Source organism: Carcharhinus amblyrhynchos, chromosome 2 (genome assembly GCF_965287045.1).
Source record: "Carcharhinus amblyrhynchos chromosome 2, sCarAmb.v2.hapA, whole genome shotgun sequence".
NCBI classification, from domain to species: Eukaryota; Metazoa; Chordata; class Chondrichthyes; order Carcharhiniformes; family Carcharhinidae; genus Carcharhinus; species Carcharhinus amblyrhynchos.
The window spans coordinates 103894177-103914521 of record NC_137325.1 but is presented as its reverse complement, the minus strand read 5'-3'; the positions used below and the strand labels follow the sequence as shown (position 1 = coordinate 103914521).

General features: G+C 40.9%; 1 protein-coding gene across 5 annotated transcripts in view; it reads left to right on the top strand.

Annotated features, from left to right (window-relative positions):
- cdk14 (cyclin dependent kinase 14) overlaps positions 1–20345 on the top strand; it is a 524692-nt gene that overhangs the window by 100355 nt on the left and 403992 nt on the right. Inside the window, exon 1 of one of the 5 annotated variants that reach the window (XM_080210293.1) lies at positions 706–821. The exons of 3 other annotated variants lie outside the window; for them this stretch is intronic. The gene's annotated coding sequence lies outside the window, so the exon portion shown is untranslated. Of the gene's footprint in view, positions 1–705; positions 822–1108; positions 1184–20345 lie in introns of those variants that run through there. One more of the 5 variants, XM_080210297.1, reaches the window with a different exon arrangement.

Genomic DNA, 20345 nt, shown 5'->3' with positions numbered 1-20345 from the left:
GGCTATGGCTTTGACTTTCAACAATCTTTTTGCTGCGAATGAAACAGACTTCCACATGTTGATGGCTCCAGTGCGTGTATTGCGGGATCCAGTGAATTAGTTTTCTGCAGATGTATCTGACAAAATATACAGACTGATGTTCTCTGCAGCAGTCAATGCTGGAAACCTTTTCTTTAACTAAGAATTTAAGCAGTGTTTCTGACCCCAAGCCATTCGGATGCCCGCTTTGTAGTTTTCCAGGGGCGCTTGTATTTTTCACTGAGGGGTCTCTTATTCTATGTTCTGTTGCAGATATTTCTTACATTCTTGCCTCATTGTTATTAGCTGTTTGACACTGTGCTTCCAATTGATTTCTAATTGAATTTTTGTAAACCGAGTACTGTGCACTAACTGTCAAGATAAAATCCGCATGGTTACTCCTGACTGCAGTCATGCTGCAGAGCCAGACTATCTCGGCTTCCTTGTAACTATACAGACCAGCTCATCCCACCAGAGGGTCTGTTTATTCAGAATGTTGCTTGTACTGGATTATATGTTTTTGAAAGGAATGTGTTTTCTACCGAATGTATTTTTTGTTCACAGTGCTTGCTGGTTTATGAATGAAACAATGCTGTGACTTTCCTGACTTGAAAGGGATAATTTAGTCCCCTCCATTATTTCCCCCTTCCAAAAGTAGTACAATCGCATCATTTCAGGTTGCTAGTGCAGGAAGATATTTTGAGTTCATTTATTGGACCTGATTGGCCTGTCCAGGTTACAGCAGGCTTTCCAGAGATTGAAGTAGAAGTGACAGAATCCTGCAAAGTATCGAGGACTTAAAGGTAAGACTGATGGCTGTTTGCAGGGTGAAGCATTACTGTAATGGATCGGCTTGAATCAGCATTCCTAAGGCAGATCATAAGTGCAACACCTAGGAATACTGCGATGTTGATGCAGTTGGTGTTCCTGGCCTGAGAAATGATTGTTGATATCTTTGATTTAAGATTCTAAATTCATGCTTTTTAGCATGGGACTGCAGATGACATCGATATGCTGTTTTAGCTGGCTGACATTGAAACACTGTGCTTATTTTGCAAGATGGTTTTAACTCGTCTGTTTATTTCCCCTCTCAAAATCTGTGTGTGCTGTACTGTTGGAGACTGCATTATCGGAGCATGGTTGACTTAACCTAGCCTGGGTTAAGGTAGGCAAATAACTGGCAGACCGCTTTCCCATGCAAGATATGCTGTACAAGCCTTGAACATGGCTGAATGCTACTGGGAGAGTTGAGTAGATTCTTGTGTATTAAGTGGAACATACTGCATATCTGTTCTTGATCGGTACAAAAGTTCATTGTGTGGTGCACACTTTTTCTTTTTAACGTTTGGTTTGTATACGATTTGAATCAAGGAATCTGAAATGGCAGAAGCTGTCAGTAGACAGTGTGGCTACTGTTGAAGCAGAATTAAACAGAAGCAGCAGCTGTTGTCCAGTATTATGGCTGACTCCAGTGTGATTGCTCAGCAAGTTGAAGTAACATTGCAGCATTTATGTACAATTTAAAAAGATATAAATGTGTGGTTTAATATTGCAGGTTGTAGCATTGGGCATTTTCTGCCAGTGTGTATCAGATGTGCCTCTACTGAGCAGATCATCCTGCTGAAAGATGCCAGAGAGAGAGGGGGTGAGGTAGATATTCTACAGTGGAAGTGAGACACATTGTAGTGCACTTTTGGTGGGTCAGGAAGTAGCAGTAGGGCTGCAGGCATGGTTGCTGGGAATAAATGACTTATCTGGCATCATGTTCAGTAGAGTACAAAGGAAACGATTAATGTATTGAATTACAAAAATTAGATTAAATGAAAATGTATTTGGATAGTAAATGCCAAGATATTTATAGGGTTGGGTCTCTTAATGTCTGTTATTTCCTGAGGAGTTAACTATTTTTGACCAGAAGATTTGCTTTTGCATGAAGTTGCAAAGCATCTATAGTTTGAACAAATTCTATTTTTGTCTTTTTCAAGTGTTTTCCCCCTCAAGCTTATTAAGATATATATATATATATATATATATATACACATTGAATTACAACAGTTATTTATTAGCTACCAAGAAGTGCTAAAACATGGAAGTGTGGTTTGCTATTTTACTGTTGAACTCAAGTAACCTATGATTTTTAATCAATGTTATGAGCTGTGTATCCACTGCTTAATGAAGCATATCAGGGACAGTAATTATCATTTTTAAAAAATGTGGGTTAGGTGATTTAAGTGATCATTGAAAAACAATCCTTTCCTAAAATGGTATGTTGTGTATTAAAATTAAGGAATTCTGTTTGGTTTATATTACAAGTTTTCACTTTATTGAAGTGTAGAGTGTGATGTTTACATATATTGCACAGTATAGGGGATAGCACAAAAGGATGGTACAGTGGTTAGCATTGCTACCTCACAGTGCCAGGGTCCCAAGTCCAATTCCAGCCTTGGGTGAGTGTGGGGCTTTTGCATTGTTCTCCCCATGCTTATGTGGTTTCCCTCTGGGTGATCTGGTTTATTCCTACAGCCCAAAGACGTGCAGGTTAAGTGGATTAGCCAAGCTAAATGCATAGGGTTATGGGCTGGGGGGGTCTTGGGTGGAATGCTCTTTTGGTGAGTTTGTCCAGATGGGCTGAATGGCTGCCTCCTGCACTGTAAGGATTCTATGAAACCATTTGACCTGGGAATTGAAGAGTGTGTTTTTTCTCGTGTTCTCATTTTTCTCATACAAATGTTTAGAATGTTCCTAAGTTCATGAAAGAAATGATTGAGTTGAATAGATAACACAGTTCCCAAGCAAGCCAGTATTCATTTTATCTTGTTCTCCCTGGCTTTCAATACATGTTGGATGATAGAGGTAAGTTTCAAAACCAAACTTCTGAGGAATCCAAGTAGTTAGAATTTCCATTAACATGATGTGTGATTCTTGCTATCTAGAAAAATAAACACATTTGACAATCAAATCTTGGGGCTCTGAGATATGATACTGGAGATTAACCAATTAAAAACATGGATTTATATAGCATTTTTTACACTGTCAGGACATCTTCAAAGCACTTCATTGTTAATGTAAGTACTTTTAAAGTTGAGTCATTGTTGTAATATAGAGAAGTGTGGCAGATAGTTTATACACAGTGACCCTATAAAGCAATGTGATAATGACCAGATAATGCACTTCTAATGGATGCAAAGGAAATTTCAGTCAGAATATCAAGGGAGTTGCACTGCCTTAATGTGCTATGGGATCCTTTATATATGCTTATGAAATTTCTCTCCACTGGTGAAAGTTCCGGTCATGAATCTGGCTGATGTCTGCGAGAGGATCCCAACTTGGAAGCATGGGTTTGCGAGGGTGTATAGTTTTGTCTACAGGAATGGTGTGATACTGAATGAGAATAGTAACGAGCCCAGCCATAGTGTAACACTTAGTAAAGATTATTTATTACAATAAAGAGAAGACACATATATAATTAGCAGGGCTATTATGATCTAAGACAGTTACGTACAAGAGACTAGACACTCACAGTTTAAGTAGGAATTACCCTTTTGATTCAAAGTACATTTACAGGATCTGAACTCCTTCAGGACTTCCTCCTTATCGAACAATATCCAGTCCAATAGATCTATATGTAAAGGCCAGTTTATAGTTACCATGCTGTACACAATTGAGTAGTTATCCTGAGAATGTCTCTCCCTGAAGATATGGGTTTTAAGTGCCTCAATGAAGGTTTTCTGCACTCTTTCTTCTTGTCCGCTAGCCAGAAGCGGCTTAAAGGCTGTGAGATGGAATCTGCCCCTGCTTCCACGAGAAGATTGCCAATTATATCATTATTTCCCTTTGAAGATTCTGTGTATATTTGGCTCTCTGTCCCCTCAGCTTCTGTTAGTTCTAAAAAGTTAACTCTGTCTTCCCTGGATGGTGCAATCATCTACCCAAAGCACTTTTTCTCAGCAGAGTGTTGAATTTCTTTTGGTCTGTCTACAATTGCTAATCTCATTGGGATTCACACCCTATGAAATACCTGTTGAAATGCTGGCAGCTTTGAACCTGCTGGCACATTCATGAAAGTTCCTAATGCACTACCGCCAACTCTCGAGCTCCCACAGCCATTTAACGCTCACGTGAATTGTTTGACAGTGGGAGGAACTACCATCCACCCTTGGAAGACAGGTCCACCCATGAGAACCTCTGGCCAGGCACAAAGCTGTAGTGGTTGGAGGTGGTACTGCAGCACTATGCCTGGGACTAAGTCTCGGGATAGTTTGAAAAGTTAAGCCCTGGGGCTGGGAGAGGAGGTCAGGAGGGCACGAGTCCAAGACCTCCAATGTCCCGGTGAGGGGGTGGGAGGGACGGTGCAGATGCCTCAACTGAGGGCCTTCAGAGTGAGGCAACTCCCCCTCCCCTTCCTGACTGAGATGACGATAAGTATAAATGTCACTTTCCCACTCTACCAACACCTGTTCCTGCCAGCCTAAAAGTTGAGGCTGTGTGAGTAAAAGCGCCTTAATAGATGATTGGGTGAGTTGCCTCATGAGACCCTGCCCCTCTAAGCATGAATTGTGTCTGGATTTGGGTGGGCAGAATCCTGACCATTTGATTTCATACTCCATCCCCTGCCTTGGTTGGGGGGGGTGGAGGTAAATAAAACTCTACCCCAACTCTCATCAACCAGCTCGTGGGCATCTTAGTTTTACCAGATAATGGCCAGAATTTTATCACCTCGTCCATCCCAGAATTGGGACGGGCGAGGCTCAGAATGGAATTCTCCGTTGGCTTGCAAGATCCCACCCGAGGCCTTGGGCTGGCGAGGCAGTAAAATTCCAGCAAATGTTAGTTCATCACTGGCTTCTTAATGTCAGTCGTCATTTGATGGATTTTGGCTCTCATGAGGTTAGCTTCCCTCTCTAAGGTGTTGTGATAGATCTGTGCCATCCCTTTATTTGCCAAAATCACCTTACTGCTTGCTTCTGGTTGGTTCAGGAGCTTGCTGGATTAAAAGAAGCAAACTCCAATATTAACAAATAGGATAACTGAATCACCATGCCAAAATCCCAAATTGACCAGAATCCTGCACAATGATACTTAATGGTTAAATCAGATTGTGTTTATACACTAAAGAATTGATGAGAAATAGTGCTGCGAGTCATATTGTTAAACCAGTTATATAATCTACCCCTCATTTGAATTTACTTAATTTGAATTACATGATTGATTCTTCCCCCCCTCCCAAGTGTAAAATGATGAGTGCTGTTTTTATTTGCTTAGCGTTTTTTGGTGAGAGCAGGAGCTATACATTGCCACCTACGATTGTGTAATGTAAATCTGTTAAGAGGGGGATTGTTAGGAAATTGTATATTATTAGCCTTGCCTGTAAATATTTGTGGTATATCAAATAGACATGGCAAGTGCAATTTCTGTTTTGGTGTCAAACTATTTTGAACTAACTTTAACCCATGTTTGAAGCTGTTCAAACGTTAACTGTGGAAATTACAGCTAAATCATGAATTCACCTGGTGTAAATCAAATTTTTGATGCCAGACTCGAAGAAGGTATTTGATTCAAAGGTGCTAGTTTAAACAAAAGCAGAATCTAGCTGTGGTGTTGGGGTCTTGCCTGCCAGCTGGAGAGTCGATGAGGTCCACACTGCCACTTTTTGGGAAAGCCCACTGACCCACAAGTGAGTCAGGCAGTGGTGAGATTTCCTGCAGGCCTTCTCCTAGAATGAAAACCTCAGGAGCGGAAGTCTCGCCTACCGGGAGCTACCAGCAATCAAAACGGTAGCCCTTGAGGCATAGGGGTGACTATGGTTGTCACCATGAGGACAGGCATCGGTGCCCTAGGATCATGGAATAATCCAGGTCCCAGGTGAGTAATGTGTGCTTTCCCTTCCCAATGTCAAGTCCCTTGATCAGGTATTGAATGAGCCTTTGAAGGACCCCAGTAACTGAGTTAATACCATCAGTGATGGGGTGAAGCCCTTAATTAATTGGCTGTTTAGTGGCTTTGATAAGTGGTGGAGAGGGAAGGTGGATCGTACACCTTCCCACGCAGAACTTGATGCTGATGGGGGCAGAAGGGTGCCAGTGTTCTGCTATGTCACCACGCCACCTATTTACACCTCCCCCTTCCCCACCTCCCCACCATTAACAAGAGCAGAAGATTCCGACCTACAGATGGGCTTGCTATCATTGGTTGAACTGATAAATGATTTGGCGTTGTTAAAGACTATTTGAAACTGAAATAAAATATAGTTGTTCAGATGATAAATATCAATTATTTATATAAGACCAAAGTTTAATTTTGGTGAATTGGTGTGGTTATTGATTTATGGGGATGAAATATTGAAAGTTTGTAAACTTTGATTTTCTAGTATTTAAAATTTTGTATTAATGCTTTCAGCCTTGACATTGATTATTCTCATGATGGGCCCTAATTATATTGTTGTGAAAAGATGCATGATCACCCTTGCCATATGCCAAATGCTATTTCTCTTGTGGGCTCTGGGCAAATTCAGTACATATTCCAAACTTGGCTTTACCTATCCTTGGAATTGGACAGCAAACTTAGCGTGTGCAAATTTTATATTTTGGAACATTTTGCAGATTTGTGATTTTTTTTTGCGGTATTGAAGAAACGGAATTTGCTCCAATCTCCCAAGCACGCCAATTCACACAGCCAGAAATTTCAAATTAAGAACGATTGTCAATTTTTTTGTATAGTGTTTGACCTTGTTGCTACATGTTTTTTTATTTGATAAGGTAGATGTAGAGAAGACGTTTCTGAGAGTGGGAGCTATGGGACGTACGTAGAAAACCCAATGAGGAGTTCAGGAGAAACCTCTTTATCAAGAGAGTCTGTTAACTATTACATGCGTGTACAACCTTAATCGGTTCTGAACAACTAACTTTTTGGCTCTGTCGCTTCATTGGAAAAGTGCCTATCTTACCTCTCCTTCCATATTTAATGTGAATGTGTCCTCATCTGCGATATAACATACAGAAATGCATCCAAGTTGCAGAACTGGGTCATTCAGTCCAACTAAATCATGTTTTACACCAAAGGTAAAATAATTATTCTAATTATTTTGCAGCCTGTCCTTTACTTCATCCAACTACCCAATCAATCTTGAATGTGATATAACTTCCGTATCTGCGATTAATCTTGGAAGTAAATTCCCCATCACCTCGATGCCCAACAGGTGGCTCGGTGGCATTGTAGTTAGCACTGCTGCTTCTTGGTGCCAGGGTCCCGGGTCCAGATGTCTATGTCGGTTTGTCCCAGGTGCTCTGGTTTCCTCTCAGTGTAATGATGTGTGGGTTAGGTTGATTGGCCATACTAAATTGCCCCTAGTGTCAGGGAGATGAGCAGGGTAAATATTGGGGTTATGGGAATGAGGCCTAGATGGGATTGATTTGATGGGCCTTCTGCTCTATGGGATTCCATGAACTTTTATCCACCCTGACCCACTTTCCAAACACATCAGCCCATAATCTGTAAGATTCCTCATTCCAGGCATAATATTGGAGGCCGGTACATGCAGTACTCTAAATAAGTACTTTATTTGTTTGTTTGGGTTCACTATTACTTTGCTTTTATATTATCTATCTTGAGATAAAACGTAGAATTTTATCAGCTGTTTTTACAGTCTTGTAACCTGAAAGGTCAATGTCCTGCAACCACTATTCCCAAATTGCTTTCTTCCTGAACAGATAAATCTTGTGCGTCTGTAGTCAGAAAAGCTATTCTTGGAAACAGTCCATTGAGCCTGTTCCACCATTCAGTGAGGTCAAAGCTGTTCTATATTCCAACTCAATCCACCCTTAATGTTATTGGCTAGCAAAATTGATCAATTTCTGACTTCAAATTGCTTTTAATGCAAATTGCTTTTTGTGGAAGAAGGCTCCATATTTCCTCCACCCTTTTATACAGAGGTCTTTTCAAACTTATGTCCTGAAGGATTGTTAATGATTTTAAGGTTATATCGTTTTGTCTGGATCTCCTGGTTAATGGCGAAGGTTTCAAATTTGATCACACTATTCTGAAAAACCGTATCAGGTAGACCCTTAAACCTTTCGTATTCCAGCCCAGTTAACCTATTCTCTGTTCATAACCTAACTTTTACATGCCCTGTAACATTGTGTTGAATCTGTGTGACACTCCTTCCATTGTATCCTTTGTGTATCCTTTCTAAGGAGCAATCTCCAGAACTGTACTGAGGACTAAAGATGTAATCTAACCACACTGTGTAGCATCAGTAACATGTCCACCCTTTCATGTTTTCGTTATAAAGGCTAACATTCAATTAGTCTTTGATTTATCTTCTACCTGACTGCATTTTATTGATCTGCGTGTAAGGAGAAAACTATGTCTTTGGATCTTCACAGTTCCTATCTTTTCACTGTTGAAATAATACACAAGTCCAAAATGGATGACCTGACACTTACCTGGATTGAAATCCATCACAGCTTTGCTGATTTATGTTCCTGTCCATGCTACTCTGTATGCCACCAATCTGAGTCAGTGGCAAACTTGATATGGTTCACTTAGATATATTTTGAGTTGTCAACTAATATTGTGACAATTTGAGGTTTTGACACAGATCCTTGTGGGACACCATCAGTCACTTCTTTCCAATTTGGGTATGTATCCATTATCCTAACTCTGTCTTCTATTGCCTAACCAGATAAATCCATTGACATTAATTTTAGCTAAAATCTCTTTGGTAAAAGAATATTTTCTAGAAGGCCACTATTAAGAACCTGGCTGTTAACTGTGAGGGTGTCCTGACCTGGAACACTGGTTTGTGGACAAATAGTTTTGTTCACAGGAATGGTGTGAGAAGCCATGTGCAAGACCCAATGAGCACAGTGCCCAGCCCAGCCCAGTCATAGTATAACATTATTTTTAAAGACTGTGTTTGTGTACATTTCTTTTCTTTCTTGTAATAAACAGGACTAAATTATCTAAGACACACATGAACTATAAATACACCCTCAGTTTAAGTGGGGATTACTCTTTTGATAAGAACATTTACAAGAAAATTAAAGTTTATTTTAGTGTCAAAAGTAGGCTGACATTAACACTGCAATGAGGTTACTGTGAAAAATCCCTGAGTTGCCACACTCCGATGCCTATTCGGATACACTGAGGTATGTGGCCAATGCACCTAACCGTGCCTTTTGGACTGTGGAAGGAAACCCACGCAGACATAGAGAATGTGCAGACTCTGCACAGGGGAACAGCACCTCTTGGTTCGGTCATCTTTGTCTCCACAAAGATTTCTGCAGTCTTGCTTCTGATCTGCTAGCTGAAACTGACTTGCAGGCTGCTATATGGAAACCTGCCCTTCAGGCTGCTAGAAGGAATCTGCCTCTCACTTTCCACAAAATGCTTGCCAATTATACTACTGTTTCCCTTTGGTTCTTTGCATGTCGACTGTCCATCCCCTCAGCTTCTGTAGTTCTAAATGATTAACAAGACAATGTCTGTCTTCCCTGGAAGATGAAAACCTAAATGGTCTACCCAAAGTGTTCCTATCTGTCTACACTGCCAACTTAGTTACTGAGACTTGCATCCCCTGAAATACCTTTTGAAATGCTGGTGGTTTTTAACCTCCTAGTACATTCATGACTCCATATAAATTACAAACATATTCTGCTATCTTAAATTATTTTCTAAAAAGTCTTCAATTAGGTTTGTTAGGACCACAAGGAACTACAAAAGGTCATGAATGTAGCCCAATCCATCACGCAAACCAGCCTCCCACCCATTGACTTTGTCTACACTTCCCGCTGCATCAGCAAAGTAGTCAGTATAATTAAGGACCCCATGCACCCCGGACATTGTCTCTTCCACCTTCTGTCGGGAAAAACATACAGAAGTCTGAGGTCAGGAATCCAACTGACTCAAGAACAGGTTCTTCCCTGCTTTCAGACTTTTGAATGGACTTACCTTGCAGTAAGTTGATCTTTTTCTACACCCTAGTTATGACTGTAACACTACATTCTGCACTCTCCTGTTTCCTTCTCTGAGTAGTATGTTTTATCTGTATAGCATGCAAAAAACAATACTTTTCACTGTTAATACATGTGACAATAATAAATCAAATTAAAAAGTTAAACAAGGCTGATACTTCAGAAAGAAAGCCAACAAGAATTTGAAATCGGCTCCAATTTCTTTATTTAGCCAGTCATCGCTCCATCCCCATGTATTGTATTAATTTCTCCGTACCAAATGTTAGTATAAATGGTCATAATTTGTGCAAGTGGATATTGGTAAGGTAGCAAGCAGATGGTTAGGTGCGTTTGGGCTAATTGGGTCAGTGAGTAGCCAGATCAAATTGGGGAGGTTAGTCAGGTCAGGTTGTGGGCCAACTGGGTAGGGGGAAGTCGAGTAGCGAGGCTGGCTCCAGTTGGGTTAGTGTAGGGGGCCAGAGTCTGGTCAGGAGCTAGTCACGACAGGGTGAGTTGGATCAGGGGCTAGCCAGGTTAGTATTGGGGAGGGTGAGGGGGAGTAACATTCAGGTGGTGGGGTAATTCAAATGATGTGATGAGAGTCAGAGGGAAAGAATAGGGGTGGGGGGGGGGTGGTGCAGTAGTTGTCAGAGAGGTAATTGGGGGCGTTATCGTATAGTTATCCAGGAGTTCCCCCCTTTTTCCCCCGTCTAACATTTCCTGAGTAACTCTTCAGGTAAATAAGTTGGAACCATCAACAGTCTCCAACTCTAATAGAGTTGCAGACCTTTTAGAGTGGTCTGGGTGAAGGGAATTTCCCTTTAGAAGTGCATTGCGATTTTTGAGAGGAACATTAGTGCATCTTCTGGGGTACTTCAGTTCTCTGACCATTCAGAGACCAGAAGAACTGGTTCAGTATCATGCTTTACTGTTAAGGCTGACAAAAAGTAATTATTCAAATCTAAATTTCTTATTTTCTTTTGTAATAGTCACATGTTTCTCAAAGGCTTATATTATCCTTGAGGACCCCTTTTTATAAAATAAACTTGTCAGAACTTGTTTAATCTTTCAATCAAATTTATTTTTATATTTGTTATTTATAGTTCTTGCCATCGTTCTCACTTCCTTTTGCTATCCCAGTCTATTTTTTGTTAGCACAAGTTGAAGATCTCCTGTCTAAATGAATTGTTTGTGTCCATCCTCTCTCATAGATAGAAAGATGCCAATAGCAACAATGTTTCTGGTTTCCCTTCCCCATAGTGTCTCATGCCTCATGTTAATGATTTAATAAGTGATAGTTGCATCCAATTTTCCTATCCTAGAATATTTAATTCCTTAGCAAAAGCTAGAATGCATTGTTAGCGATGTATCAAGGCACGTGGAAAATCATAATTTGATTAGTGGGCTCAACACAACTTTTACAGCACCAAAGGAAGCCAGTTCGACCTATTGCGTAGTGTGTAAATAAAATTCCTCATAACTATCTGGAATCATTCTCATAAATCTTTTCTGTCCCCTTGTTTAATGTATTAACGTCCTTTCCGAATTGCAGTACACTGATCTGTTTTGTTCTTTGAGTGTAGGAATTAGGAGCAGAAGTAGGCAAATTCAGCCCTTCGAGCCTGCTTTGCACTCGATCAGATCATTACTCCCTGGTCTCAAATCCACCTCCTCACCTGTTCCCCATTTCCCCCTATCCTCTTTTAATTAGAAATACATCTATCTCTCCCTCGATGATTCAGACTCCACCGCACTATGGGGCAGCAAGTTCCACAAATTCACCACCCTCTTGAGAACTAGTTCCTCCTTATCTCCGTTTTAAATCTACTACCTTGCAACTTATACCTGTGACCTCTTATTCTGGGTTACTTAAGAGAAATTATTTGGTCCACGTTTATTTTATCAATCCCTTTAAAAAAATTTATACACTTCAATCTGATGTCCTCTCATCCTTCTAAACTCCAATAAGAACAAGCCCAAAGTGTTTAATCTCTCCTCGTACACTAACCCTTTCGTCCCTGAAATCAATCTGATGATCCTCCTCTGAACTGCTTCCAATGCCACCGCATCCTTTCTCAAATAAGGGGATCAAAACTGGACACAATATTCCAGATGTGGTCTCACCAACATCCTATACAATTGCAACAACACTTAAAGCTTAGAAGAATGAGCGGAGATCTCATTGAGACATGTAAGATGATGAATGGGATGGATAGGATCGAGGTGGAGAGGCTCTTCCCGCTCAAAGGACAGTAGGACTAGAGGGCACAGCCTCAAGATAAAGGGGGGGGGCGGTTTAGAACGGAGTTGAGGAGGAACTTCTTCACTCAAGGGGTGGTGAATCTCTGGAATTCTCTGCCCGTTGAAGTGGTGGAGGCTGCCTCGCTAAATATATTTAAGACGCGGGTTGATAGGTTTTTGATAGGCAAGGGGATTAAGGGTTATGGGGAGAGGGCGGGAATGTGGAACTGAGCCACGACAGATCAGCCATGATCTTATTGAATGGCGGGGCAGGCTTGAGGGGCTAGGTGGCCTACTCCTGCTCCTATTTCTTATGTTCTTATGTTCTAAAGGACTTGACAAGGTTGAGTCTGAGAAAATGTTTTCCCAAACTAGGGAACCTAGAACATGGGATTAAAGCCTCAAAATAGACATCACTATTTAGAACTGATGAGAAATTTCTTCATTCAAATGGCTCTGAATCTTTGGGTTTCTCTACACTAGAGAGCCAAGGCTGTTCAGCCATTGAATGTATTCAGAAAGGAGTTTGACAAATTTCTGGGCATTAAGGGATGTCAGGTTAGTGCTGGAAGATGAGGTTTAGGTCAACCCAATACCCATTTGAATGAGCAGATACGAAGAGTCAAATGCCTTATGTGCTTGACTCGTTGCTTGTGTTCTGAGGATAATTTGTAGTGATATGTCATAATGACTAGTGTGTCATATCCCCCAAGCTGTATTCGAGTATCTGACTTGATTTATCTCTTGTACTTTGTACTGGTATATGAAACTTTTTTGGGAAAGAGTCCTTATCTGACCTTATTACTGTTCAGCTTATTTCTTACTTGTCACTCATTCTGTAGCTACTTCAGTTCTTTCGCTGCTCCCTGAACTCTGTTCTTCGGCTTATTTAGAATTTGGTGACTTCCCATGTCTCTAAATGCTCAAGACAGACAAGCACATGCATACATTTAATTTGATTTATTATTGTCAAATGTATTAATATACATTGAAAAGTATTGTTTCTTGCGCGCTATACAGACAAAACATGCTGTTCGTAGAGAAGGAAATGAGGGAGTGCAGAATGTAGTGTCAGTTATAGCCAGGGTGTAGAGAAACATCAACTTAATGCAAGGTAAGTCCATTCAAAAGTCTAAAAGCCGCCAGGAAGAAGCTGTTTTTAAGTCGGTTGGTACGTGACTTCAGTATCTTTTTCCCGACGGAAGAGTGCGTGGGGTCCTCTTTTGCTGGCCGCTTTGCTGAGGCAGCGGGAAATGTAGACAGAATCAATGGCTAGGAGGCTGGTTTGTGTCATGGATTGGGCCACATTCGCAACCTTTTGTAGTTCCTTGCAGTCTTGGGCAGAGCAGGAGTCATACCAAGCTGTGATAAAATCGGGAAGAATGCTTTCTATGGTGCATCTGTAAAAGTTGATGATTGTCAAAGCTGACATGCCAAATTTCCTTGGCCTTCTGAGGAAGTAGAGGTGTTGATGGGTTTTCTTAACTATAGTGTTGGCATGGGGGTACCAGAACAAGTTGTTGATGACCTGGACATCTTAAAAACTTGAAGCTTTAACCTTTTCTACTTCATCCCTGTTGATATAGACAGGACATGTTCTCCTTTACACTTCCTGAAGTTGATGACAATCTCTTTCATTTTGTTGACATTGAGGGAGAGATTATTGTTGCCACACCGATTCAACAGATTCTCTATCTCGTTCCTGTATTCTGTCACATCATTGTTTGAGATCTGACCCACTTTGGTGGTGTCATCAGCAAACTTGAAAATTGAATTGGAGGGGAATTTGGCCACACAGTCATAGATGTATAAGTAGAACATAGCCTTGTGGGGCAATGAGGATGATTGTGGAGGAGGTGGTGTTGCCTATCCTTACTGATTGTGGTCTGTGAGTTAGGAAGTTCAGGATCCAATTGCAGAGGGATGTGCTGTGGCCGAGGCCACGGAGTTTGGAGATGAGTTTCGTGGGAATAATAGTGTTGAAAGCTGACTATTAGCCAATAAACAGGAGTCTGACATAAGTGTCCTTGTTATTGAGGTGTTCCAGGGTTGATTGTAGGGCCAGGGAAATGACATCTGCTGTGGACCTGTTGCGGCAAAAGGCAAACTGTGGTGGATTCAGGTAATCCTGGAGGCTGGAATTGATTCATGCCATGAATTAACCTTTTCGAAGCACTTCATCTGTTTTTTGTGGTTTGTTTTCCCTGAAACTAGTTACTAGCCTGAAGCTGGACGTTCCAGCTTGAAGGGTGCCACTCCACATCAGGAATGGCTGACCAGGTGTCTCTACTGCCCTTGCTGCCTGCTAAGATGGTGGCATAGTGATATTGTCAATGGATGAGCAATTCAGAGACCCAGGGTAATGTTCTGGGGACTCTGTTTGAATCCCATCACAATGGATGGTGAAATTCAAATTCAATAAAAAATTTGGAATTAAGTCTCTTGATGAACAGGAAACCATTGTCGATTGTTGAAAAACCCATCTAGTTCACTAATGCCCTTTAGGGAAGGAAATCTGCCGTCCTTACCTGGTCTGGCCTACGATTGACTCCAGACCCACAGCAATGTGGTTGACTCTTAAATGCCCTCTGAAATCGAGAGTGCAATTGGTTCGGGGGCAACTAGGGATGGGCACAAATGCTGCCTTGCTAGCGATGTCCACATCCAATGAAAGAATAAAAGAAAATGGAGTGTGGTAATGAGATGTGTAAAGAATCTATGGAGGGGTCTGGGGAGCTGCAAATGACTGAAGCATCAGCAGTGCCTATCTTAACATTGACCTTCTGGACTTGTCATGGAGTTCAGAAATTTTAGACCATATTGGCTGCCTCCATTTTAGCAGACAGTGCATCATTGACCTGAAACGTTAACTCTGGCTAGAAATCCCTAGTCTCGTACACTCCACTACCGTTGACAGCAAGAAAAGAGAATTCAGTGCTCAACCAAACCTCACCTGACAAAGGAACAGCGTTCCGAAAGCTTGTGACGTTTACTATCAAATAAACCTGTTGGACTTTAACCTGGTGTTGTGAGACTTCTTACGCAGCAGCGGGGCCAGAGAATTCCAACTGCAAGCAAGGTTGAAGGATTCCGGCCTCTCTTTCCTGCCTGACTTACTGAATTTTTCCAACATTTTCTGTTTTTGCTTCAGATTTTTGGAATCAGTAGTTTGTTTTAGTGTTAATAGCTTCTCTTCTAGATGGCCATCTCTTGTGGCTTTTTCCAAGGTAACAGTAATGTCTTTGAGTGGGACAATGTGCAGCGTTTTTTATAAGATGTTCCCAGATTTATCCAGACACTTGAATCATTTTTCCAATATGCTGACAGATCGCTCAGTGATTATCCTAGTAAGCGTGTGAACTGTATATACCTGTGTTCAGCTGTAGTCCTTGAATATAAAATGTGGCTGACATTAAACATGTCTACCACCTGTATCTATATAGCATCTTTCATGAGCCTAGGTTCATTTTTAGAATTCAAATTTGAATGCAGATTTAAACTGGAACCCCAGAGCATTCTCCAAGGTTTGTGGTTTATGAATTCAGTGACCTCTACCCACTGAAGGAACCAAGTTTTTCTGAATTACAGTTATTGCTGTAATGCAACTGCTAGTTTGTATAAAGCAGGTCTTATAAGTGGCAATGAGAAACTAACATATTTTCCCATGAATGTTGAGCAATGAATGACCATCTAAGGAACAACCCGGATTTTCTTTGTGATCTTTTACAACTACCTGCTAGCAGGTGGCCAGTCAATATACCTCTGTAAATGAAAGATTGTACCTCCCAAAATATAGTACTGTGGTCTCTGAATTCAATAATTTGTTTTCCATATGTTAGAGTAACAAACAATAGAACAATGATTCCATAAAACCTGTTGTATCAACTCAAAGTTACAGTTTTTATATGCGAGACTAGGATCCAAGGGCACAGCTTCAGAATAATGAGATGACCCTTTAGAACGGAGGAGGAGAAGGAATTACTTCAGCAAAAAAGTAGTGAATTTAAGGAATTCATTGCCACAGAAGGCTGTGGAGGTCAGGTCATCGAGTGTATTTAAGGTGGGTGGGTGGCTGTGAAGGTTCAGTGAAGATGTGCCGGAGAAGTTTTGCACACAAGGTGGTGGGGGCGTGGAATGCACTGCTAAGTGAGGTAGTTACGTTAGTCACATTTATGACTTATCTTGATAAACATATGAACAAATGGGCAATAGAAGGATGCAAGTGGTTGGCCTAGTTAGGTAAATGGGATGGGACAAGCTTGGAGGCCGAAGGGCCTGTTCCTGTGATATTCTTGGGTTTCTCAATCCCATTAAAACAATTAGCCATGACTGAATGGTAGAGCAGACTCATTGGGCCAAATGGTCTAGTTCTGTTCCTATATCTTATGGCCTTAAAACTTACCTTTTGCGCTAATTTGAAAGATCTGTAGTCGAGGTCAAAATGTTTCCTGTATTTGGCATATGACAGCTCATTGAATAAAAATGGATTAGCGGTAGTAGGAATAAATGGGCTGAAGTTTCAACCATTCCCAAGCAGCACATACGCCATTCTAAGACAAAATATGGAAATTAAAGAATGGCAACTGGAAGAAGAAGAGCAAGAGAATTTCTTGAGTTTGCCATGTTTTTGTGTGTCCACCTCCTTATCAAATGATGTCACTGGGAGGGAACATTTTGATAGGGAGCAGGCAAGAAAATACAGTGTTGACAGAATGCATTAACATTCCTGAAATAAAGAGGCTGACAGCTGGAATTGTGAAATGACATCCAACAACCTGTGGCAATTTATTTCAAAAGAAGGGTGTGAATATCTGCCAGGGAATGTGACTTAAGACGATAGAGATAAAATGAAGTGAGCGTGTACTTCAGATAGCACTGCTGCTGTGAATAGCTGTGAGCACAGTCTATAAAGGCTGCCGGCTCAGGGCGACCAATGGAGATGCATCACTATTCCTTCCTCATTATGAGTACAGATTAAATAATTGTATTATTTTCAAGATGATGTTTGCTTGATTGTCTTTGGGAATCTAGGCATACTTGTGCAGAGCTTTCATTCGTTTTAAATTTGTAGGGAAGAGACCATTAAATCTGTTTGCTTACATGTAAAAGCTGCCTGTATTCATGACTGGCTTGTCATTTCACACTTTTTGTATATATAAATAGTTCTCTGGGTGATGCTGGCAAGGCAGCAACTGTTGCTCACCCCTACTTGCCTTGGGAAATTATTGTTCCTTTTTGAACTGCTGCAGGCTTGTGATGGCTTCAACAATGGTGTTAGATAGGGCCTCCCAAGATCTTGAAGCAACCATGAATGGATGGTATATCTAAAGTCGGGATGGTATAATTAATTGAAAGATAAAGGCAGAACTTTGAGATGATGGTTCCCCACACCTTTGCTTGTTGGGGTGGAAGCCGCAAAGAAGTGTGTCACCACTATATGTGGGGCATATCATGGAGGAAGTGTAACATTGAGCCCAGTGATGGGGATCTACTAAACAGATCTAACTCTGCAGAGCTGGAGTCTTGCAGCTGTATTCATCTGGCTATGTGATGAATATAACCATAACTTTCATACTGTTAGCTTGTAGGTGACGGAGATGCTTTGAGGATTTGGATGTAGGCTACTCATTGCTCCACCCTTGTAACCTCAGGGCTAATATGGCAGGTCTAGTTAAGCATCTGATTAGTGGTGGCTCAAAAGAAGTTAGTGTGTTACCCACCTCTTGGGTCACTGAAGTGTATTTCCCTCATCCTGATGTTCAAAATCCATTGGCTCAGGTCTGGATGTTGTCAAGATTGAAGTGTACAGCTTTAATACCTGAGAAATTGTGAATGAAGCTGAATTATGGTACCATCAGTGCTTTATTTCTTTAAGGGAGGATTATGCATAGAAATCACAGAATCCTTCTAGTGCAGAAGGAGGCCATTCAGCCCACTGTGCCCGCACCAACAACAAACCCACCCAGGCCCTATCCCCCATAGTCTCAGGTACTTAACCTGCTTGTCTCCCTGATGTTAAGGAGCAATTTAGCATGACCAATCAACCTAACCACATTTTTGGAGTGTGGGAGGAAACTGGAGCACCTGGAGAAAACTGGGTACAAACCCCACACAGACAGCGACTGAGATCACAATTGAACATGGGTCCCTGGTGCTGAGACAGCAGTGCTAACCACTGTGCCACCGAAACATGTAAAAACTGATTTGGCTCAACTCACTTCCCTGAGGAACTGCTGCTGTAATGCCCTGGGGCTATGATGAGACACTATTTAACAGCTATAACCATCCTCCTTTGTGCCTCCAATCTCTAGTTTCTTTCTCTTTGACATCCAGAGATCTCTGTTTTGCTTAGGCTTTTAGATCATTAAGTGCTCCTTTGGCATCAAGAGCAAATACTTTGATTTGTCTGTTTTTCGGCTATTGTGCCTGGGTCAGAGATTTTTGTTGTAACTCAGCTGACGTTTTGGTGTACAGGTTTTTGATGGTGCTTCTGATAACGCCTTCCTTCACTTCACTGATGATCGAGAGGAGGCTGATGGGTGGTAATTGCAGCTTGGATGTTGCCTATTTATGGACTACCATGCCTGGCCAACATTTCACAGAATTGGCAATGTGATAGCAGGTGTAGAGAAGCTTGAGTGGGAAATGGATAATTTCAGTCCTACACCTGGCATGTTGTCAGGACCCATAGTGTTTGCTGAGTCCAATGCACACAACCACTCCTTAATGGCATCTGTGGTGAGCTGGTTAAAGTCTGGAATATATACAATTTGTCATACTGGGATGATAGCAAAGTAGATGGTCAACTCAGTATATTTAACTGAAGATTAAAGACAGGTGTTTCAGCCTGGTATCTCTTGCTCATGTGCCACCACGTATGAGGACATTGTTCATTGAGCCTCTTTCTGCAGGTTATTGTGTTGTCGCTTCAGCAAATTCATTTCTCATTCTAAGGAATACCTAATACAGTAACTTAAGACCACATAGGTTCCTGTGTTCACCTACTTGATGCAGACCCAGACTGTCCTTCAGGCATTTACCTGCATTGGTGCTATCAAGCCACTTTTGGCAATGATCGTTCAAGCTCTGCACTCTGTATTTTATCTCTGCTCCCTTGGAGCCTTCTCTTCAGAATGCAGTTTTACATACGAGTCTCTAACATTTTGAATACAAACTAAGAATTTCATCCAAATTATGGATGCAATTTGCATAGCAATTGAAACATACCTTTGATTAAAATATCTTCTCTTGAACTGAGATTTTTACCTGTTTATTAGCTCTAATAATTGTCTTATCCAGTCCCTTTAAGAACCAAGTTAAGAACTAATAATTTAGTAGCTACAGCAGTTAATTGGTAATATATTGAACTGCATTCTCTCCAGTGAGAACTTGCCACTCAAATTTAAAGATAACAATTAGTACTGCAGCATGGCAGTGAATTAAACCATTTATATGGAGGAACGTTTGGTATCGTAATAGTAGCCTTATTGCTGTAAGAATATCAGGTTCCCTTGGAATGAACTCAGCCCAAATTATACAGCAATTTGCTGTTAAAATCCCAAATCCTGTTCATTGCAGTTCTCATTGTGTACAAAATAAAAGATGTCCTAACATGTTTCCAACTGATGAATTACTTTTAAGCTGCATTGTTGGTAGAAAAGCACTGCCACTCATAGCAAGGTGTCCCTCAAATGACAAAATGATAAATGGCCATGACTGTGGTGTTGACCACCTTCTCTTGAAGAAATCTACAGCTTATTTTAAATAATGCCTCAGGATATTCCACATTCAGTTTACTAGGTAGATGAGGCCTCAGTTTCATCCCAGCAATGCAACCTTTCTTTAGTGTTGTCAGATTATATTATGTGTCTCTGGAGTGGAGTTTGAATCCATGACTTTCTGACGGCAAGATGTGAGTGTTATCATTGAACTAAAGCAGATTTTATCTGATGATGTGGATATCTCGTACACCAATTTAGAACCTGGAAATTAACAAGAACAACTTTAAAATGTTTCTTGTTGCTCAAAAGGATACAAAGGTTAGCACCAAAGAACATTTTAGGGCTTGTCATTTTACAATTTGTAGTGTCTTGACCAAAGTAAATTCTTCCAAAAAATTAGAATTAAAATCTATTG